Consider the following 23,791-nt stretch of genomic DNA (forward strand, 5'->3'; position numbering starts at 1 on the left):
GTTAGTTCTGGGAATACTTTGAAGGGTGAGGCCCAATGCCAACTAGGCTAGTTGCATCGAACTCCTACACTGATCTCTTCATCCGCGGCAGCTTTGCCTTTACTCGAGTGAGCATCACCATGTGTTCACCCCACGAGCGGATTTTATATGTGTGTATAATGTGAGCAAAGCTAAGATGTCATCCAAGTTGATGATAAGCCTCCAAAAGAAGAGCTAAGATATCAATTCAAGGGAGGCGAATTCGCTTTTTGCGATGTTGCGTGTCACAACCAAACTTAGTAGGCGTGATACAAGCAAAACTTGCTTGGTACAGGGGAGGCGATGTCAGATCGCTTTTGGTTTGGTCACTAGATCAATATGAAAACTGGGACACGCGGATCACCAGAATATTTCTCGCGATGTAGCGTCGATTTTCACTTCATAATCTAGTGCACAACCCAATTCTTTTCACTTTATATAGTCACCACTAACATTAAACACTGTTTATAATTCGGCATAGATAAGGTAGTACATGGAAAGAAGCCACCGAGTCACATTGATTCACTTCAGTTTAAGCATATATACTATAGAACATGACTTGGTTGGATCAACTGGTCCACCTCTGCTATAGTATAGAAAGAAGAGCAAAGAGAACTCACAGTCCACATTGAGTCAAGTAAAGGGGATGCAACAGCTAATTACAATATTATCCAAGTGATGCACACTCAATTATCCAGCCGCAGGATAAGAAAGGTATGACATTAGAGTGATAATTGGGGAGGGAGGGAACTAAGCAGGCTACATACAGCGGCCATGTATCCTGCATTATGCAGGTGATGAACTCAGCAAGGCAAAAGCCGGGAGCGAGCAGATGCTAGGGAGGTTAAAGAAACCCAGGCATGCACCCTTGGCCACCGGCAGCCAATGGCAAGCCAGACAAGTGCTCTATCAGTTCGGCCACATGCTCCACGCCGGCGACAACACACAGCACACATCCGTCCCTATCTCGGCCGCGCGGCGAGACCGTGGGCTGGCGGGGGCATCGGGTTTGGTGGGGATGATCAACAGGCGGATGGAGACGTGAGCAGGGAGGCGATGGCCGCTGCTGGGACACGTCGGCCTGGGACTGGAAGCACCAAGGAGGAGCCTGGACTTACCGAATAACTGAAAGCTCCCATTCTGAGCATGACACTTGCACCAGCCTGTTCGGGAGGCCGTAAACGATCGTGGATTATTTACTGCTGGCTGGTTTGGTGTGAGAGAAAAACACTGTTTCCGGCTGGAAATTTACGATCGTTTACGAGCAAGTGAACAGGCTGGCAACCGCACGCACGACTGCCACCAAACACTGCAATTTGCAACTGAAAACCCATCACCACCTCTCTTTTGCACGCACACCCAGGCAATGACGGCCAAGTGAGCGCGAGCCTGATGCAGGATGCACATGCCTGATCAGTGGTCACTGATGCACCCACCTTGTTCATTCTTTGATGGAGGAAAGGTGGTCCTCCCCTCCTCCCATTCGTTCCTGTTCCCAGGTAAGATGCCACAGTGGTCAGCATGCCGACAGTCAACGATCGCAGCTCGCTTCACGAGCTAGGATCTTGCGCCGTGTCTGTGCACACATGTTGCTTTCTATCTCGACAGATCTTGGCACGCTGCTCCAGTGGTCCTTCTCTTTCTGTGTGTGCTCTTACTTATCATCCACTGTACACTCACCATGTTGCGTCCTGATGTTCATGCGTGGAGCTGTTCCAGAAAGGTTAAACTGAGCATTCTTGCCCCCAAGGAACGTGTCCAACAGCACCCTACAAGATCCAGCCACCGAATCAGATCTACTGTGAACTGTGAAGACATGTGTCACACGAGGTGTCACCTTTTCATCACACTTGCTTCCGTAATGGGGGAAACAGGGCTTCTGTTTGATGACTCCACTCATCTTTTTGTTTTGCTCAGTACTGTAACAACATGCTTACATTGACAAGATGACACACAGAAAGAGTGGCCTCCAGCTGAAAGCATGTCAAAGTCCATGCTGACAGGATCTTCAGGAACTCCCTCACAAAAAGAAGGATCTCAAAGAAACTCAAGTGAACAAAAAGCTCTCTGTTCTTTCAGCCTGCTGCCAACTTGAAATACGGCATGCAGCTGCTATTGAACACTTTCGGTGCTAGCATCCTGTCAAACAAAAAAAGAGAACACAGCATTGGCACATCGTCTTTGGCTTTAGCTATGCACAGGTACCAAAACAGTGAGAGGAAGAAACTGACCGACAGTATAAGAATTACATCATTTGTAGAGTACCAGTGGAGCAAAACCAATGTGAAGGCCTCATTCCAGCATTCAGCACACATGTCTCACCATCAACTGAACTGCACCAGAAATACTGCATAGCGAGATAAGCTGTTGGATGCGGTGTTAAACTCATTCCAAGACTAGGAGAAAATTTTGACTGTTTCTCAAAGTGACTGGAAATAAAGGTGCCCCTGAAACTAACCAGGAATAAGCAAGTGCTAGACTCTACAAAGATGTCCAAGTGAGCAGAAGAAACTACCTATAAGGAAGATCAAGACATTTAAAAAGGAGCTCAATTGGCCCATGTTCAGTGTGAACTGAAATTCATACACATGTATGTGTTGATGTTTGATGTCTGAACACAAAATTAAAATATCATCAGGCAGCTTTAATTTCTTTTAAGATATAATGCAAAACTTGAAGAAAGGAGAAAACTCACTGCAACAAAGTTAGGGGCTTAAAAGCTTAAGTTCTTGGTCATTGAAAGCCTAATCAAATTTTCACTCAAGAAACAAAGACTCAAGCTACGGGTGTTGCCATAGCATCCACTGGCAAAAAAAAATGATAGATAACACACAGGAAATATAGCAGTAGTGGAAGATGCGACTATTATCTTGATTAGGTCATGAATGCAGGGTGACCAAGTGGTAAACAAATTACAGTGGCACAGAAATGTCAGGGAAATGATAGAAGGAACAAGAATGAGAGGTCATGAGAAATATCGACACCATGTAGTCTTCAAAAATATGCTTAACAGTTTGCAGAAAAAGGAAATCTGTTTCAAAAAAAAAAACATAGGAAAGCCCACTATGACGCCATAATGTATCTGACATCAATGTTAGGGCCTGTTTGGATGCTGAATACCGACCCGATCCTGCAATCCACATGGATGCTGGGAATTTAGTTCAAATTCCCTGTGCATCCACATAGGTAGGCAGGGCTTAGGCCCATCCAAAACAAGGCCTCAAGAATGGATTTGTCTGTAGTTCCAAACTTAGAACAGTAATAAAGTACATGCAGCGTGAAAAAAACATTTTTTAGAAGATAGAACAGTGACAATACAACTACCAGGCCTTTCGTCCAAAAGTTAACTTTACACTTCCATTCCAGTGAACGATGAATTGGATTGAAAAGCAAGCCACAACATGGTGGTACAGAATAATGAAAGAAAAAGGTACAGGAAGCAAACTCATATTGTTGCATAATGTAAATTGTATCGCTCTAAGCTATGACTGCTAAAGAGTCACCATTCTGGTAAACCAAAAGTAAAGCACTGTTAATCAGAATATTAAAAGGTTATACAACCATTTAGATGCACATTTGCTGTGGATATAAACGGGCATAGAAAGGGCACATCGTAACAAAATATGGTACTATCAAGTAAAGGAAACCATTCAGCCAAGCTAAAATACATGACTACAAGCTCTCAACAAAGCATTTCTCTTTTCTGTGGAAATACCTCAGGACCTCACCATTCTATGTGTACACTGCAGTGTAACCAAGCAATCCCACACATAGAGCAATTTTCATATCAATTTAACAGAAGAATGTGAATCAAGAATATATATGACCTGCATAAGTTCATGTGTTCAATATTCACTTCATCGCATGATTGGTCATCCCCATGTGTACTTTATAATGGAACTTATCAGAACTGAGTGCAATTTAGAATGCAAATTCACATAATTCAGAAGTTGCAAATGCACACTCATTAACTTGTTGTGCTCTACATGGACCAGTTAAATAACTCTGAACTTGGCAGTGGGGCCCAAGGTAGCATCGATCTAGTATTATGTGGCAAACTATGCTGCATAAATGGAGAGAATGACTCAGTTGCATCGATCTGGTTATTATTGTTGTGCTCTACTGTGCTGTATAAATGGCAGCAGGGTCCAAGGTACCAAGGTCAGGAGGACAAAAGGAAGTTGTTCCATTTGTGAAGCCATGAGATGCAGCTAAGTTAGACAAGTATAGGGAACTTTTTTTCAGATGAGTATAGGACCATTGGATATATGCCAAGAATGGGATTTTTTTAAGACAGAGGATGCCAAGAATGGGGTATGCAGAGGGGGGAGCACATGCCACCAAGGCACTAATCAATTCAGGTATGAATGACTCAGTAACTATTAGGTAGTGATATAGGCTAGTAATGATGTTTTGCAACATTGGCCATTGGAATTCAGGACAAAGGATACTAACCACTACATGTGATTATGTATAATGTAATGTCTGCTACACATTTTCAAGCAATGTTATAAATAACAGTGAGCCAGTTGCCATCATACCTTACAATGTTTGTGTGGTATGTGACCTTGTAAGCAGTTCGATAGCTACCTATATGTGCAGAATAAAAACAATTAAACAAATACTTCAAGATCTTAGTTCACATATAGTTATGTAAGAGGTCATTAAATTTCATTCGAATGCCTATAGATATGATAACCTCAATTCCTCAAAGAAAAAGTATTTATTATGGGGCATACATGCATGCAATTCAAGGCCCACTCAACAATTGCATCAGTCTATTTAACTGCTAAATGTAATCATTGTATCAGTTTAAATTGTAAGTTGTTTTAGCTTTGTCCTAAGTCAAACTTCTCTAACTTTGACCAAGTTTATAGAAAAATGCACAAACATCTTCTACATCAAACTATATTCATTGCATACACCAGGAAATAATATTTTGATAGTGGATTCATTTGATATTGTAGATGTTAATATATTTTTCTATAAACTTGGTCAAAGATAGACAAGTTTGACTTAGGACAAAGTCAATACGACTTACAGTTTGGAACAGAGAGAGTACTTAACTGCTAAATATAGCCACTAAGCATACAGCATCCTACCACAGCTGTTACTACTGTGTGTTCTGCCACTTGCAGGGTCATAAAGACCAATATTTACCTTGCTGGCAGCAACAAGATTGAACTGCAACTAGCATGCAGATGCAGGAAAATCACATTGGTCTGCAATGATACATGGAAACCTAAGATCACAGATTCCCATAAAAGTGGTCTGTCTGGAGTAGTATTTATAAATGTTTCCACAAAAAGGCATCTTTCTACAACTCTTCTGAGCATTAATCTCTGAGGTGAGGGGTTCACTAGAACCCTTACAGCCACTGGATCTGCTAATAGCCAAATCCTGCAGCCAGCTACAATCTAATTCACTAATTGGTACTATTAAATTGCATGATGCTACACACAAGGTAGGACAGGTAAATCACATTGTTCCTGAATTCAAGATATATGGTCATCTAACATCATCACTCTCCATGAGTGGATTTTTAGATGCTGACCTCTTTGAGCTTTTACCAGGAGGAATCTTTGGCCTTACCAAACTTCTTGATTGGCCTTTTCAGTGACATTGTATAGCTTTGCAGATTTTGCTGCCCTCTAAAGTTCTTCGACGACTGTACTACCTCATCAAAAGCCTTGCACAGTGCATCTTTAGCGACTGCATAGATTTCAGAGGATTTTGAACCTTCTTTTGCAAATTTTACCACATGACAGCACAAATCATTGAACCTTGCAGTTGAAGGATCCTCACGGTCTCCCCTCAGATCAGTGTAGTTATCAGAGGTGACAATATTTTTTGCATGCTTTGTCCAACGTTTCAGGATATAAGCCTTTGGAAGGTCACGTACTCCTTCGATAATGAAAATCCGGAGAGCATGCCTGCACAAGATACCACAGCTCTCAAACAGGCAGCAACTACAATTCACCGTACTTCGATTGGGATTGAAATAGACGGTATGTATCTCCTCATCACCTTCATATCTCTTGACACGATACTTGTGTACTGTATCATCATCAAGTCTCTCTGCATGGTACCCAAAAGAATCAACAAACTGCCCCTGAAATAAGGCAAATATTGTGCTAGTTAATATTGAACTCCCTTGTTTTTCTACTGGTGAGGTTGTACTCAACACTGGCATTTGAAACATTGTGAAATAATCCGCCTGAACTTCAGCTTCAAATGAACTAGAAATTGCCTGTCCAAGTTGCCAAACTGCCACCCGCAATTCAGTCTTGGACGAAAAGTACTTCTCAATAGCCTTCTTGATACTTCCACATGTTGTTGGCATCAGGTTTCTAGGATAAAATGCCTTTTTTGTGTATGCTGGGGCCCATTGTTGGCGAATATCATAGAGAGACTTGTAAAAGCTCATTGTTGCTGAGCTCATGCTTTATGATGACCGAGTTCCAACCTGAGTCAAATAGTTCTTCTATTCTGGACCCATCAATGCACTTCCTTAGATCAGTTACGAAAGCCTCTGGATCTGGGAACGTACCATGTAGATCCTCTTTCATTGTGTCTAAGATATGCTTTTCACAGAAAATATGGTGGGTATTGGGTAACACCTTGGCAACAGCTGCTGCCATTCCTCGGTTCAACTCTGTTAGCAAAGAAACAGGCGGACCCATGTGCATTGCTTCAAGCCATTTCTCAAACAACCATGTAAATGATGCTTCAGAGTCATCAAGAAGTAGTGCACAGCCAAAAACAACAGGCTGCACATGATGATTGACACCTGAGAATATGACGATAGGGATAGTCTCCTTGTTTTTCCGATATGCTGTCTCAAACCTAACAGCATCACCAAAATGGTAGTAAGCCATCCTAGCTTTAGCATCAGCCCAGAAGATATTGGCAGAGTGCCCATTCTTTTCATGCTGCACAGCATAGAAAAATGAAGGGTCCTCTTCCTGTCGCTTCTTAAGGTATTCAAATAGGCTTTGAGCATCCTCTGGCCCTAAATCATTATACCTCATCTCTCTAGGATGCTGAGAATCTTGGCCATTCAGAAGGAGATTACGTGTGTCCGCAAAATTATTTGCAATGACAAGTACCTCACCTTGTGACCGAACACAGTGAACTTTGCTTGCTGGTGCTGGGTTCAGCTCATGGGTATGCTCTAGGAAGAGTTTGGAGACCGTCCAGGTATCTTTTCCCTTCCGAATTATCTCAAACAATGCATCGCAACCATCCCTCGAGGGGTCCAATGCACGTACTCTCTTTGTATCCTCTCCATTGTTCTCCCGCCCTGAATGGTATCGATGCCTAGAGCACACAAGCTTCAGCATCTTAAGTGACTCATCTTGCGACTTGCGGGATTGACGTACACGAGCTTCAAAACCCACACGGCTGGCATACAAGTAGTAGAATGTCTTGGCGGACTCAAGGGACTCGAATTCCATACCAATGTAAGGGTCAACCACAGTATCACTCTCGATGGCGATATACTGCACTCGACTGGGCAGCCCAACCTCATGATTGTGCTCCTTGACAAGCTTGGTAACAATCCACTTGCTATCACCTCTGCGGAGCACCTCGAGCATGGCATTGCAACCCTCCCTGATGGAGGCAGGGCGCATCCTCGTCTTCTTCCCAGCCGCGACGACTCGTTTCGCCTTACTGAACCCTTCCCTTGAGCACACAAATCTTAGCATGATAATGGACTCACTGCACTTAGACTTGCGTGACCGGGCAATGCGAACGGAGAACCCAACACGGCCAGCATAAGCAATGTAGAAGGTCTTGGCAGCCTCACCGGACTCAAACTCCATCCCCAGCCGAGGCTCCAGGCAGGCGTCGGACTCCACCGGGAAGAGGTCCCTGCAGACAGACTGCGGCTGTGCCGCCGCCGCCGCCAGTGGTGGCTGAGCTTGGTGGTCGACGATCTGGACACTGTGCAGCGGCATCTGGTCCACGTGGGGGCTGACGCCGAGGGAGGCCCAGAAGTTGATGCTATCATCCTCGAGGTCCACCACATGGGGCTCCATCATCCCGTGCCCCGCCGCCAGCTCCCCGACCTCCGTTATCCTCCCGCAATCTCCTTCCCGTGTTATCTCCTACACTCCAACAGCAAACCAAGAACCATGACGCCGGCCGCCACGCCCAATTCAAGAACCAATCCAACTCAGTTTCCAGCGGGCTCCGGCTCCGGCACTCCAACCCCTACCAAACTGCCGCGGAGAAGCAAGAAATCTGAAGCTTTGGTAACTCCGCGAGTACAGAGGGGGAAGTAAAAGCAGGTGGCTCCAATTGCGGAAATGGGAACTAAAAGCAGGTGGCTCCAATTGCGGAAATGGGGAGCAAGAACCCTAGGGTGGCGTTTGGATTGCGGGTTATGGCAGGTGGGACCCCTCCTCCACGCGGCTTGTGCTTCGAGCGTCGCAGTGGACGACCGGCGAGGAGTCACACGGGGAGACCCGAAGCCGCCTACCTCTCGCCTTGCACGGCGGCGTGAGTCGCGGTCTGGCGGGGCTTATCAGCGCAGGAGAGGGAGGGAAGCTGGGGAGGAGCCGCGGCTCGGCTGGATCGAGGACGCGCCAGAGAAGATGGGAAGCTGGAGGAGGAGCAGGGGCCAGGGAGCGGCGCGGCGCTCGACTGTGGCGGTGCTTTCCTGCTGCTTCGACAAGATGGGCGGAGATTTGGGCGGCGAAGGAGAAAAGCTACGCGGCTACGGGAAGCCCAGTAGCCGAGCGATAGTTTCGTTTTTATTTTTCTCCTAGTGGGTCCCACTGAATAATGAAACCCAAACCCAAATTAACCCAAACATGGCAAAGGAGGAAATATGAGTATCCCTCTCGCTAACCCACTTGGTCATATTTATCTCCATATCCCTATCCTAGATCCAATAGCTATCCAAACGTCACCTAGAGAATTGACTTGGTAAGACATGGGATTCGACCAAAATGCAAGAAAAGAGGCTCAAATTGGGGAGAGAAAAGACAGTACCTCTGGTTCCTTGGCTGTTGGGCGCTACCTACGGCTGCTGCTGCTACGGACAGCGCCTCCTTTTGTGTTACTTTCGCTTCATTTCCCCCCCCCCCCCCCCCCCCCTCCCTTATTCTTTCTTTTCTTCACAATAAAACTGCTTCATTACGTTATTATTGTTGTGTGTAGTTTAACTCATTGAAGTGTTTTAGCTACACTCCAAGTGTAGTGCTTAAATCGTTTGTTTTCTTCTCTTCGCTAAACTAGTGTTAGGCTTTCTCGGGTAGCCGAGAGTAGTTTAAACGTTATTCCACAAGTGTTAGGGAACAACAGCCACACCATGAGACAGTGGATCATGTGGCTATGTGTTTAGATTCGGCGACCACTCCGGTACTCCTCCTTCGAAAAAAATGGCACAAATCCCAAAGCAAACTATTAAGCTAATTATTTATTTTCTTTGGGTCACGGTTGGTCTCAACCCGTCCAACCCAGCCCTGAGTCCAGCCAGAAGCAAAAACAACCAAGAGACTAATAAGAGTAGTGTAATATGTTTTCTTCACAAGTATGATTACATTTTAAGGATAATAGGACTATTTCAAGAGAAATGGCTTAATTCCTAACGAAAAGGACCAATGTCATCATGCTGCTACATGCTATACACAGATGAATAGGTGTTTTTCTACTATTTACATAATCTACTAGCAAAATTAGTAGAGAAAACGGATGGTACCCTAGATGGTCCATTGTCTAGAAATGGTCCTCTGGTTTTCTCTAGGGAACTCAAAATACAAGATATACTCCTCTTTTGAAATGCATATTAAACCAACGCATGTTGGTGACATTCTGAGGTCTCCTTAAGTAAATTTGTTGGGAACCTACACACAAGTAGTTACAAAGGGAATAGATTTATTCAAGTCACAAGAATATCAATACAAATGAGAATCAAGCATACCAAGAGAAGACACAAGGATTTGTTTCAACAAAGTTTGGATTCACCAACATTCATAAGTCAAGTGCTAAGGGCTAGTCAGCTTCTCTGATGGAGCTAAAATAGTTTTGATAAATGTTTTAAAAAAATAGCTCCAGTGAAAGTTTTGTAACAATTTATATCAAGCATGTGGGGAGAAATCACGTTTTTGTGATTTTGACTTCTCAGTATAAAAATGGTTCCGACTCTCCGAGACTACTTGCAAGGAGACATTTATTAGACAGTTGTTTGACACGCCTCCCTAACAAAAACTGCAAGAAATCGGAGCCTAAGCTGTCCTAAGAGCAAGGCTAATAATACAGCCGGCTTGCTGGCTGTAAGGTTCCTTACAGTCTTCTCTCGGTCCACTCATATATTAGTTAGCTCTTTACAGTTAATACATGGCACACTTGTCTCTCTCACAGACTTTCTTGAATCTTGTGCCCAAGTCGACTGTAAGCTTACAACCTGCTTCTCTTCTCTCTCTCCCCCCCCCCCCCCCTCTCTCCTTCACCTCAGCATTTAGTCGACTTACAACCTGCTATTATACTTGCTCTAAGTTCATTACCTGGACCAACGACCAACAATAGCGCAGGCCAGCTAGTTATCTCCTTGCATGTGCAGGCACTAGTCCAGTCATTATTTCTAAAGACTTTCAAAGAATACGATTTCCAATTTCAAGATCAACATTCCATTTGTCGTTGATATAAATCAACAATTTCCTTTAGGTTCGTTTGTATCCTTGGAATTGAATTCATTCTAATAATTATAATTTAGACATAGATTAATTAAGTTAATATAGTTATATATAGAATATATTTGTATATTTATTGTTAGGCATACAAGAGACATACTTATATGTTGCATTTCTATTGTAGAAAAGTGAGTTGAAGAGTGTGCTATAAGTTGAAGGATAGAATTATAACATAGTGATCTATAGAATCCATTTCCATCCCCCATCCTGTGAATTTGAGATATGCTTATTTGTGAGCTTAGGAATGTTATAGAATGTTAAATTTTAAATCAAATAGCCTAATCCATTATGTAGATTTCAATTCTTCCAAAATGAAGAGATCCAAATGGCCCCTTATGGATTTCTCTTTTGGAAGAAAATAGAGCTTTGCCCTTTTCTATAGACATACTTGGAGCTTTTGCATTTTGGGTGGAAAGTGGAGGTTGTAACACCCCTGGTGTTACGAGCTTGCTTAGCACCGATATTTAGGTCCGAGATGGATTAGCCAAACAAGTTTTTAGGTTTTAAAAATTTATAACGCACGTGAAATGACAAACAAATTCTATGTGACTCACTTTTATGGTTGGGAAAAATCAAAATAAATAGTGTTAATTAGTGCTCTTGGAAGCTCAAAAATCAAATTTGACGTTAAGATAAGCTCTTTTCTTTGTCGGCAAACACTTGAACTATTGTTTAAAATACCATTTTTTGTGAATTATATTGAGCAAAATAGTTAAATGGTGCTTAAATATTTTGTTCCTATGGGTTAGTATAAGGTATGGACTATTGCATGAAATACCTGTTGGTAGCAGTTAATAGGGTTTATGCCTTTTAAAAATTATAACAAAAATATTAATGGCTGTTAGTTCGAACTAAACCTTAACTTTTTCAAGTATGGCAAAAGTAGTAAGACAATGCTATTTTGACATTTAATTTCTAGCAAAAATGTTTAAACACTAGCTGCATGTTTTGGTATTGTTGATTGCATCAAAGTAAGTACTTGGGCATGGTATAGGTGGTTATTGTGTTGGGTGTCACGTTGCTCTCGTAAAAATTTTCTAAATTTCATTAGAACGCGCTAGATTATGTCGTGGTGCTCCGTTCATGAACCAACGCTTAGCGCGATGAGCTCATGTTGGCATCTTTCTAGTTCCCTCTCTGGTCGCTCTCTGGGAGCGCGGTTTGCTTTGCTAGCTAGGTGATAGTATCGGCCCTAGGTTGGTAACTTTGGTTAGACCTCTACCGAGCTGGGTTTGAAGTTTGACGCGCTCCAAAAATCGTGCAAGCAGGTGGTTTGGCCGTTCAGGGCCAGGGACGCGGTCACCATCTGAGCATGAGCGATGTCGCTGCCGAGTTCCAACTATGGTCAGTCCACTACCGTTGTCCTGCTTGCGGCTGGCAGACGCCGTGCAGCCTTGCCCCGGGCGACGGCCGATCCCTAGCTAGCTACGGCTAGTCCCGCTGCAGCACGCACTCCGCGCTCGCATGGCTAGCCACTGGGCCACGTCGTGGTTGTGGCTACATCACGCGATTGATGTGGTGCTTGCCCCGCCCCTCGTCCTACCTACCCCGCCTAGTCCTTAAGCTGGAACCTTGCCATCGTGACGAGTCAAGGGCCGGACGCAGCAGTGATGGGATGCTTCCCTGCCCTGTTTTGCCCGCTAGCCAACACAGGCGATCTCGCTTGTGTCTTGTCACGTGTTGTTATGAACGTCTGAAAGCTCTAGTTTGGTTTTGGTGAATTGATGAAACCCTAAGTGCTAACCTAGTTTATCAAAGTATTCATGAGATAGGTAGCACATTCCAAGTGATGAAGCAAATGAAGATCATGACATGATGATGGTGATGCCATGGTGATGATCAAGCGCTTGGACTTAAAAAGAAGAAAGAGAAAAATAAAAGGCTTAAGGCAAAGATATAAATGGTAGGAGCCAATTTATTTTTAGTGATCGAGACACTTAGTGAGTGTGATCATATTTAGGATAGATAGCCATACTATTAAGAGGGGTGAAACTCGTATCGAAATGCGGTTATAAAAGTGCCACTAGATGCTCTAACTCATTGCATATGAATTTAGGATCTAGTGGAGTGCTAACACCCTTGAAAATGTTTGTGAAAATATGCTAACACATGTACACAAGGCGATACACTTGGTAGTTGGCATATTTGAGGAAGGGTGAAGAAGATAGAGGTGAAAAAGAGTTAGTCATGCTGGTCATGGATCTGTGACCGGACGCATCAGGTATGTTGACCGGACACGTTCGGTATTAACAACGAACTCAGTGACCGGACACATCCGGTCACCACACCGGACGCGTCCATTGTGAATCTACAAAGTCGATGTTCAGTAAACAGTCGATCGGACGCTGGGAGCGTCTGGTCCGGAGTGACCGAACGCATTCGGTCAGACCTGGGTGCTTACTAGACTCGACCGGACACTGTGTCTTCTGCGTCCGGTCCGGAGTCACCGGACGCGTCTGGTCGGCCTCAGGTACTCTCTGGACTCAGTCAAACACTGTGGCTCAATGTCTGGTCATTTCTATTTCAGCATCCGGTCTGAGCGTCCGGTCGTCAGCAAGTGTGGGCAGCAACGGCTACTTTGGTTTGAACTGGACACATGGCGGTCTGGTCGACCTACCGGACACGTCTGGTATTCATGAACGGTGCGTCCGGTGCAGCGTCGGGTGCGCTCGAGCAGCGCGTCCGATCGATGCGCAGTCAGCCCAATAATTGAGCCAACGGCTCTATTTTCATGGGGGCTTCTATTTAAGCTCTATGGTTGGCTCTAGCTCACTCTCTTAGCCATTTGCATTGACATAGCAACCTTGTGAGCTTAGCCAAAGCCCTCCCACTCATCTCCCTCATAGATTCAACATCTTTATAAGATTGGGAGAGAATACAAGTGCATTGCTTGAGTGTTTGCATCTAGAGGCACTTGGTGTTTGTGTTTCGCTGCGGGATTTGCTTATTACTCTTGGTGGTTACCACCACCTAGACATCTTGGAGCAGCGAGGATCATCGAGCGGAGGTTGGGGATTGTCTCCGGCTCTGATCGTGGTGATTGTGAGAGGTTCTTGACCTTTTCTCGGCGAAGAGCCAAAAGGTACTCTAGTTAATTGCTCGTGGCTTGTGTGATCCTCATCTTGTGTTGGTTGTGTGGCACCCTATTGAGGGTTTGGCGTGTGATACCAATTAGCGCATGAACCTCCAAGTGACTGAATCGCCACAACGAGGACTAGCTTGCCAGCAAGCAACTGAACCTCGCTAAAAAATCATTGTGCCATCATTTAATTCTGAGGTGATTGGTCTTCATTGGTATTCATCCTTGTGATTGATTGGTTCACTCCTCGATACGGTGGTATAACTATCTTGCTCTCTGTCTTTACAATCCCGCAAACTAGTTGTCAAGCTCTTTAGTGTAGCTAGTTGTGAGAGCTTGTTAGTTTGGTTAGTATGGCTCTTTAGTTAGCTTTTGAGAGCGCACTAGCTTTGTGTAGTGTCATAACTATTGTGTGGATAGAAACTATATAAACTAGAATTATGGTAGGTGGCTTGCAATTTTAGTAGGCTAGCGCAACACTTGCTTCATCTTATAATTGTCTAACCGGTTTGCTAAGTGTTGTTGTAGAAATTTTTAATAGGCTATTCACCCCCCCTCTAACCATTAGGACCTTTCAAGTGGTATCAGAGCCGAGGTCACCGTGATTTGAGGCTTAACAACCTTCGGTGTAAAAATAGCTCAAATCAACAACACCAAGAAGCCACCCTAATTTGATGGCTCTAACCATCCCTATTGAAAGGCTAAGCTGACAACTTATATTAAGTCAATCAATGGAAGGTTTGAAAGGTGGTGGAGACCAAAATTGAGATTGAGGATAAAGAGGCTCCCACCGCCACCGAAGAGATGCTACTCTAAAATAATGGCATTGCTCTTAGTGCCATCCATGATGCTTTGGATAAAAGAACATTTGAGCAAATCAAGAATATTGAGAGAGCTCATGAGGCATGGAAGAAATTAGATGAATCATTTGAGGGCACTCAAGCCGTGAAGGGTGCAAAGGCATACATTCTCAAAGAGAAATTTGCAAGCTTCAAGATGAAGAAGGATGAGAGTGTGCCAGAGATGTTCCATAGGCTTCAAGTGCTTGTCAATGATCTCAAAGCACTTGGAGAAGAGGTGAAGTAAAGGACTTCTCCCACAAGTTCTTGAGATGCTTGCCTTCAAGATTTGGCACGTTGGTCACTATTCTAGCAAGGAGTGGTTTGGACACCATGACACCAAACCAAGTGTTGGGAGATATAATGAGTGATGATACATATAGAGATGATGAAGAGAAGGAAGAAAATAAGGAGAAGAAAGATGAGAAGAAGGATGAGAAAAAAAAAGAGTGTGGCATTCAAGGCCACATCATCTAAGGGCAAGGCAAAGCAAGAATCATCAAGTGAAGATGATGGTAAATGGGATGATGATGATGATGATGAAAAGATGGCTCTCTTTGTTAAAAGATTAGGTAAGTTCATGATGAAGAAGGGCTACCGTGCTAGAAGAAAGAAGTCTTCATCCAAGAACAAGGAAGTGTTAAAAAGGTGCTTCAATTGTGGAAGCAAAGATCATCTTGTTGCTTAATGCCCATACAATAGCGACAAAGATGATGACAAGAAGAACAAGAAGAAGGACAAGAAGAAAAGAAAGAGAAGAAGCACAAGATGACCTTCAAGAAGAAGAAGAGTGGTTCATACGTGGTCACTTGGGATAGTGATGCATCCTCAAGTGATGATGATGATAGTGATGATGACAAGACCACCAAGAAGAAGGCACTTGCAAGCATTGCTATCAATGAGAAGCCTTCTCTCTTTGACACTACATCATGCTCCATGGCTAAGGCCACTAAGGTACAAATTTATGATGATGGAAGTGACGAGGAACATAATAATGAAAATGAAAATGAAAGTGATAGTGATGATGATGAACCTACTAAGGATGAACTATTTGACATGCTAGAAGATGCTAAAGAACACTTTGGCATTAAGAGAAGGGAATGCAAAAGCTTGCATAAGGAACTAAAAACCCTTAAGCAAGCCTTTGATGAGTTCAATGCATCTCATGAGAGGCTAAAGGAAGCCCATGAGAAGCTTGGCAAGGCTCACAAAAAGTTTGAAAGGCTCATTCCTCTTTGCTTGATGAGCAAAATAAAAAGAAACATGTAGAGACTTGCAATGCAGGATTAACTTGTGATATAATTGATGAATCATTATCTATGCCTACCATTATTGCTCCCGCTAACTCTTCTTGTAGTACTTCTACTTCCAACTCATCTAGTAGTGATGGTTTCACATGTGATGCCTCACTAATGGTTGAGAATGAGAACCTCAAGAAGAAGGTCAATAAGCCCACTCACACTTTGGCTAAGGCCTATAGTGGTGAGGACCGCTTGCTTATGTGCTTGGGTAGCTAAAGAGCTTCTCTCTATAAAGAGGATTGGGCTATACCCTCAAGAAAGGCAAGATAAGCCTTTGCTCCTCATAGGACTAGTTTTGTGAAGAACAATGGTCAGTTCTGCACTAGTTACAAGCAAGTTGGTCATAAAGAGCATGAATGCAACAACAAGAGCAAAAATGCTAATGTATTCCTCCATTAAGATTGATTCCTTCTATATGCTTACCAAGGGTGCAAATAGTATAAAGGCTAAGTTCATTGGTAAACCATGGATGGGCTCAAAGAAGAAAGTCATTTGGGTACCAAAGAGCTTAGTAACTAACCTTCAAGGACTCAAGCAAGTTTGAGTACTTAAAATGAATTGATCTTCTTTTGTAGGTCAATTACAAAGCCTGGAGGAAGGCATTGGGTTCTTGATAGTGGGGTGCACTCAACACATGACCAGTGATGTAAGAATGTTCAACTCAATCAATACCAATGGCAATGATGGTTATGATAGTATCACATTTGATGACTAATGGAAAAGGCAAGGTCAAAGGGCTTGGTAAAATTACAATATCCATTGACATGAGCATTTCCAATAGTGTTGCTAGTAGAGAGCTTGAATTTTAATTTGCTATCCGTGGCTCAATTGTGTGAATCTTAGATTCAAATGCATATTTGGGGTAGATGATGTAGAGATCATAAGTGTAGATAGCTCTAACTTGATCTTCAAAGGCTTTAGATATGAGAATCTATACTTGTTGATTTCAATGCTAGTGAAGCTAGATTATCTACTTGCTTGTTCACTAAGTCTAGCATGGGTTGGTTATGGTATAGAAGGCTTGATCATGTTGGAATAAAATAATGGAATAGGATTGGTTAAGCATGACTTGGTTAGAGGCTTAAAAGATGTTGTGTTTGAGAAGGATAAACTTTGTAGCTCTTGTCAAGCCGACAAATAAGTTGGAAACACCCATCCTAAGAAAAGCATGATGAGCACTAGTAAATCAGTTGAAGTTATTGCACATAGATTTATTTGGGCGAACACAATACACTAGCATTGGTGAAAACAAATATAGGCTTTGTGATAGTGGATGATTACACTAGATACACTTGGATATTCTTCCTAGTGGACAAAAGTGATGTGTTTGCAACATTCAAATCATTTGTCAAGGGCATTCACAATGAGTTTGAAACAACCATCAAGAGAGTCAGAAGTGACAATGGTAGTGAGTCATAACACTAGAATTGATGAGTTGTGTGATAAATTTAGAATTAGACATCAATTCTCAGGCCAAGTATACTCCACAATCAAATGGCCTTGTTGAGAGAAAGAATAGAATACTCATTGATATGGCAAGGTCTATGCTTAGTGAGTACAATGTGACTTAATTTTTTTGGGCCGAAGCTATCAACATGGCTTACTATTGTAGCAACCACCTCTATTATCACCCATTGAAAGAGAAGACACCATATGAGCTCTTGAATGGTAGAAAGCCCAACATTGCATATTTTTGGGTCTTTGATTGCAAATGCTATATCTTGAAGAAAGGCACTAGATTGGGCAAGTTTGACAAGAAATATGATGAAGGATTCCTACTTGGTTATTCCACTATAAGCAAAGCATATAGAGTTTAGAATTTAGATAGTGGTACTCTTGAAGAAGTTTCATGATGTTGAATTTGATGAAACCAAGGGTTCACAAGAAGATAATGAGAACTTATAAGATGTTAGAGGCATTCAACTTTCAAATGCCATGAAGAACATAGATGTTGGTGAATTGAGGCCTAGGCAAGTAAATGATGATGAAGATGATCAAGTGAGAGTGCTCTCTAACTCAAATGTGCAAGATGATACAAATCAAGCTAGTACACTGTGGCTCTCATAATAATGAACAAGATTAAGTGGCTAGTATATCATCTCAACCCAATGATCAAGCAAGTGCAAGCAATCAAGTTTTAATACTCCAACCAACTAATATTGCAAAGGATCATCCATTAGACACTATCATTGATGATATTTCAAGAGGTGTGCAAACTAGATCAAGATTGGCTTTATTTTGTGAGTATTTCTCATTTGGGTCATCCATTGAACCAAAGAAGATAGAGAAAGCCTTGACGGATGTTGATTGGGTGAATGCTATGCATGAAGAATTGAATAACTTCATAAGAAATCAAGTATGGGAATTAGTAGAGAGACCAAAGGGACACATTGTGATTGAAACCAAATGGGTCTTTAGAAACAAGCAAGATCAAGATAGGATAGTAGTATGGAACAAAGCAAGATTGGTAGCACAAGGCTATACACAAGTTGAAGGTCTTGACTTTGGAGAAATATATGCCTTGGTTGCTAGATTGGAAGCAATTATAATCTTGCTAGCCTATGCTTGTGCTCACAACATCAAGCTCTATCAAATAGATGTAAAGAGTGTATTTCTCAATGGTCACATCAATGAAGAAGTATATGTTGAGCAACCTCCCGGTTTTGAGGATGATGAGAAGCCTGACCATGTGTACAAGTTGAAAGAGGTATTGTATGGCTTGAAGCAAGCACCTAGAGCATGGTATGAGAGATTGAGGGACTTCCTACTCTCTAAAGGGTTCATGATAGACAAGGTTGACACCACTCTTTTATCAAGAAAATTAGCAAAGACATGTTTGTGTTGCAAATCTATGTAGATGACATTATATTTGGATCAACCAATCAAAATTTTGTGAAGAATTTGGAAAGATGATGGCTAAAGAGTTTGAGATATCCATGATTAGAGAGTTAAGTTACTTCCTTAGTCTTCAAATCAAGCAATTGAAGAATGGTACTAATGGAGACGGGGATCCCGATCTTTCATTAGGTGATGGTAACTATCGTTGTGGCGGAGAATGACACACCGATCCGGCTTCAGATCGAAAGATCGAACCCTGCAATCTTAGCACCACAGCTCCTCTAGTTATCAACTGAGTCACAGACTAGGTTGACCTTGCTAAGAAGGCTAATCCCTGCCTACGTAACGAAGAACACAAGCAAGAACAAGAAAGAACGCAACCAAATTGTAGATGAATGATTAAACTCACGAAGTTGGGGTCTCACAAATCCGATGAACGACGAAACTGTTCTTGACAGATTAATCTAAGCAATACCTCAACCCTAATGGAGGGGCAGGTGGCTGTTTATGAAGACTCTAGAGTCAGTGCAAGACCCCTAGATGCACCCTAATGGGCCCTAAACTCGATACATGGTCCAACGGACCAAAAGACGGTAGTCGCAGCACCATGGTAGATTTCTAGATGCTGACTTGTTTTGATGATTCCTATTGATTCCGAACAGATTTTGACGTGAAACCACTTGGATTGGCTTCCTTATCAAATTAGCTTTCCATCCATATGTGGATCATTGAAAATGGAGTCCAGATATGTCTTGGGTGACTAGTTTAAGGTAGACTGGTCCTAGAGGCCGAGGCAGACTCGAATTCTTGTTGGACTTGGGCCTTCGGCTTGTGTTGGACGTCCTTGCTGGTCATCATCACCTCCACCACTCCCTCTAAGTCCTTCATGACCCTCTCCAATGTTCCTAAGCAAGATAACATCATTAGATAGTAGTCTATTCTCAAAAGTATAAAAAGTATCGCTTAAGAACGAGCTCACCTCTAAATTGAGTTGTCGCTTTCGAGCCTGGGTCTTTAGACCTTGCATGACGGTTGGAGGATCAGTGGTTACCTCTGAAGAAGTAATGTCCTCATCATCCTCCCCCTCTTGAATTAGAGTCGTCCTCGACTGCAAGCTCATCTTCTTCTCTCCAAATAAGGCTTCAAATCTGCAATGTTAAAGGTGGGACTAACCCCGAACTCAGGGTGGCAATTCAAGTTTGTAGGCATTATCATTTATTTTCTCAATGATCTTATAAGGACCAGCTACTCTTGGCATTAATTTAGACTTACGCAGCTCAGGAAATCTATCTTTTCTCAAATGTAACCAAACCAAATCACCCAGTTCAAGTTTAATCTCTTTTCTACCTTTACTACCAGCAATTCTATACTTTTCATTCATTCTTTCAATATTTGCTTTAGTTGTTTCGTGCAACTTACGAATAAAATCAGCACGCTCTCTAGCATCACTATGTATTCTCTCAGTGGTAGGTAAAGGCAAAAGATCAATAGGAGCATGGGGGTTAAAACCATACACTACCTGAAAAGGACTTACCTTGGTGGTGGAATGTTCCACCCTGTTATATGCAAACTCCACATGCGGCAAACACTCTTCCCACATCTTCAAATTGCGCTTCAAAATGGCTCTCAACATGGTGGACAATGTTCGATTCACAACCTCTAGTTTGTCCATCAGTTTGGGGATGACATGTTGTAGAAAACAGTAGCTTGGTCCCCAATTTATTCCACAACGTGCGCCTAAAAATGACTCAAGAATTTTGTATCACGATATGAAACAATAGTAGAAGGCATACCATGCAAGCAAACGATTTCTTGAAAGAAAAGGTCAGCAATATGAATAGCTATCATCGCTCTTATGACAAGGAATAAAATATGCCATCTTAGAAAAACGATCAACCACCACAAAAATACTATCCCTCCCCCTCTTAGTCCTTGGCAATCCTAACACAAAATCCATAGATATATCTGCCCAAGGAGTAGAAGGAACAGGAAGAGGCATATACAAACCATGTGGGTTCAACCGTAACTTAGCTTTTTGACATGTGACACATCGAGCCACATACCGCTCTACATCTCGCCTCATCCTTGGCCAAAAGAAGTATGTGGACAACACCTCCTCCGTCTTCTTGGCACCAAAATGTCCCATCAATCCGCCTCCATGTGCCTCCTGCAACAACAAAAGACGAACGGAACCAACTAGGAATGCATAGGCGGTTAGCTCTAAACAAAAACCCATCGTTAATCATAAACTTATTCCATATACGTCCCCTCTCTACAATTAAGCAACACATCCTTAAAATCAAGATCAAGCGCATATTGTTCTTTTATTAATTGAAGACCAAAAATTCGATAATCAAGTTGGGACAGCAATGTATATCTTCTAGACAAAGCATCAGCAATCACATTATCCTTCCCTTTCTTATGTTTGATAATATAAGGAAAAGATTCAATAAATTCAACCCATTTAGCATGCCTACAATTCAGATTATTTTGAGAGTGAAGACTACTTAAGCGATTCATGATCAGAATGAATAATAAATTCTTTAGGCCATAAATAATAATGCCACATCTCTAAAGAACGAACAAGTGCATATATTTGTTTATCATATGTGGAATAATTAAGAACAGGACCATGCAATTTTTCACTAAAGTAAGCAACTGGTTTACCATCTTGCATCAAAACACCACCAATGCCAACTCCACTAGCATCACATTCTAGCTTAAAAGTCTTACCAAAGTTTGGAAGTTGCAGCAACGGTGCGTGTGTAAGCTTATCCTTCAAAGTGTCAAAGGACTCCTCATGTGCCTTTCCTCAATAGAACACCACTCCTTTCTTCGACAACTCATGCAACGGGGCAGCAATGGTGCTGAAATCTTTGACGAAGTGGCGATAGAATCCTGCAAGACCAAGAAAACTCCTCACCTGTGTGACGGTTTGGGGAATCGGCCAGCTTTTTATAGCTTCAATTTTCATCTCATCCACCTCAATTCCCTGTGGAGTTACAACATAGCCAAGAAAAAAACTCGATCCATGCAAAAGATGCACTTCTCAAGGTTACCAAATAAACATGCATCACATAAAGCATTAAAAACATCACGTAAGTGATCCATATGTTCATCAAAAGACTTGCTGTAAATTAATATATCATCAAAGTAAACTACCACAAATTGTCCAATAAAAGCTCTTAAAACCTCATTCATTAAGCGCATGAAAGTGCTAGGTGCATTTGTCAAACCAAAAGGCATTACTAACCACTCATACAACCCTGAATTTTGTTTTAAATACAGTTTTCCATTCATCTCCAAGTTTCATTCTAATCTGGTGGTAGCCACTTCGCAAGTCAATCTTAGTGAAAATTATAGAACCACACAACTCATCAAGTATATCGTCTAGTCCTAGGAATAGGATGACGATACCGAATAGTAATATTATTGATGGCTCTACAATCAACACACATACGCCAAGTTCCATCTTTCTTAGAAACCAAAAGTACAGGAACGGCACAAGGACTAAGGCTTTCACAGTACATACCCACGGTCCAAAAGATCTTGGACTTACCACTGAATTTCCTTAGTCTCCTTAGGATTGGTTCGATAGGCAGCTCGGTTGGGCAAGGTCGCTCCTAGAATCAAATTGATTTGATGCTCTATCCCTCTCATAGGTGGCAGCACCAGGGGTATCTCAGCTAGAAAAATGTCCTCATACTCCTGCAAAAGGTTAGTGACAGCAGGAGGTACCGAACTAACAATATTATCAAGCGAAAACATAGCTCGTTTGCATACTAAAGTATAGCAAATATCATCATCAGAAATTTTAGCAAAGTCACATTTTGTTGCAAGCATAACACCACCCTTCAATTTAATCCCCTCAGCCTTAGAAATAGATGTAGTCTTATCCTTTTTAGGTGGGAAAATAGAATTAGCAATTTGCTGGTTGTTAGATTGAACATCATTCAAACTAGCAGCGCATTCTCTATCAGCTTGTACAATTTGAGCAGGGGTCAAAGGTACCAAAGTAATTTTCTTTCCTTTATGCACAAAAGTGTATTTATTACTTCTACCATGGTGTGTAGCATCATTATCATGTTCCAACGATAACCCAATAAGAGTGAACAAGCTTGCATAGGTACCATATCACAATCAATAGAATCAGCATAAGAACCAATGGAAAATAAAACTCTGCAAGTTTATGTTACTTTTGCTTTACCAGAATCATTTAGCCACTGAATATGGTATGGACGTAGGTTTGGGCGTGTGGTCAAGCCAAGCTTCTTGACCAAATCAGAACTCACCAAATTGTTGCAGCTACCTCCATCAATAATGACACGTGCTCGACGGTCGCTGATGACGAAGAAAATCTAGAACAAGTTATGGCGTTATAGCTTCTCAGGTTGCTGGACTTGTGAGCTGAGCACCCACTATACAATGATGCTCTTATAGGATGTCGTGGCCTCTTCACCAAGGACTTCGCTGTCGTCCTCATCTGCATCTTAGTCTTCTTCATCCTCAATGTCAGAGGTGCTGATGTAACTATCTTCTATAGCAATATATGCCCACTGACTTGGGCAGTCCTTCTGCACATGGCCAATGCCATGGTAGCGGTGGCACTGAATACCCAAAGTGTGTTCTGTCGATGCAACGGATGAGGAACTCTTGGTAGGCACCTACAAAGAATTTTTACCTAAATCTGTAGGTCATGCGGGAGGTGCCTTAGGTGTAGCGGAAACTCCAGAGGCTGCTGGTCACTTGCTCGCTGGTGGAGGTGCCCGAAAAGTGGTTGGCTTAGTCAGCCCCAAAGATGGTGCCGAGCGTGGCATGTATGTGCTAGTGCTGACCTTGCTCTTGCCCTGCTGTTCACTGCCCCTACAATTCATTTTCTGCAAGAATAGCAAACTGAAAACAACTGGTTGACAGCGTTAAATTCTTTATAATCAACAATGTCCTGAATCTCAGGCCTCAAACCCGAATAAAAACGACAAATGGCATCTTCGTTTCCCTCCACAACACTACAGCGCA

General features: G+C 42.4%; 1 pseudogene; it reads right to left on the reverse strand.

The window, feature by feature from the left end:
- Positions 1-528: 528 nt before the first annotated feature.
- Positions 529-8,730, reverse strand: LOC136476419 (protein FAR1-RELATED SEQUENCE 9-like; annotated as a pseudogene).
- Between the last annotated feature and the right edge of the window lie 15,061 nt (positions 8,731-23,791).

Source organism: Miscanthus floridulus, chromosome 8 (genome assembly GCF_019320115.1).
Source record: "Miscanthus floridulus cultivar M001 chromosome 8, ASM1932011v1, whole genome shotgun sequence".
NCBI classification, from domain to species: domain Eukaryota; kingdom Viridiplantae; phylum Streptophyta; class Magnoliopsida; order Poales; family Poaceae; genus Miscanthus; species Miscanthus floridulus.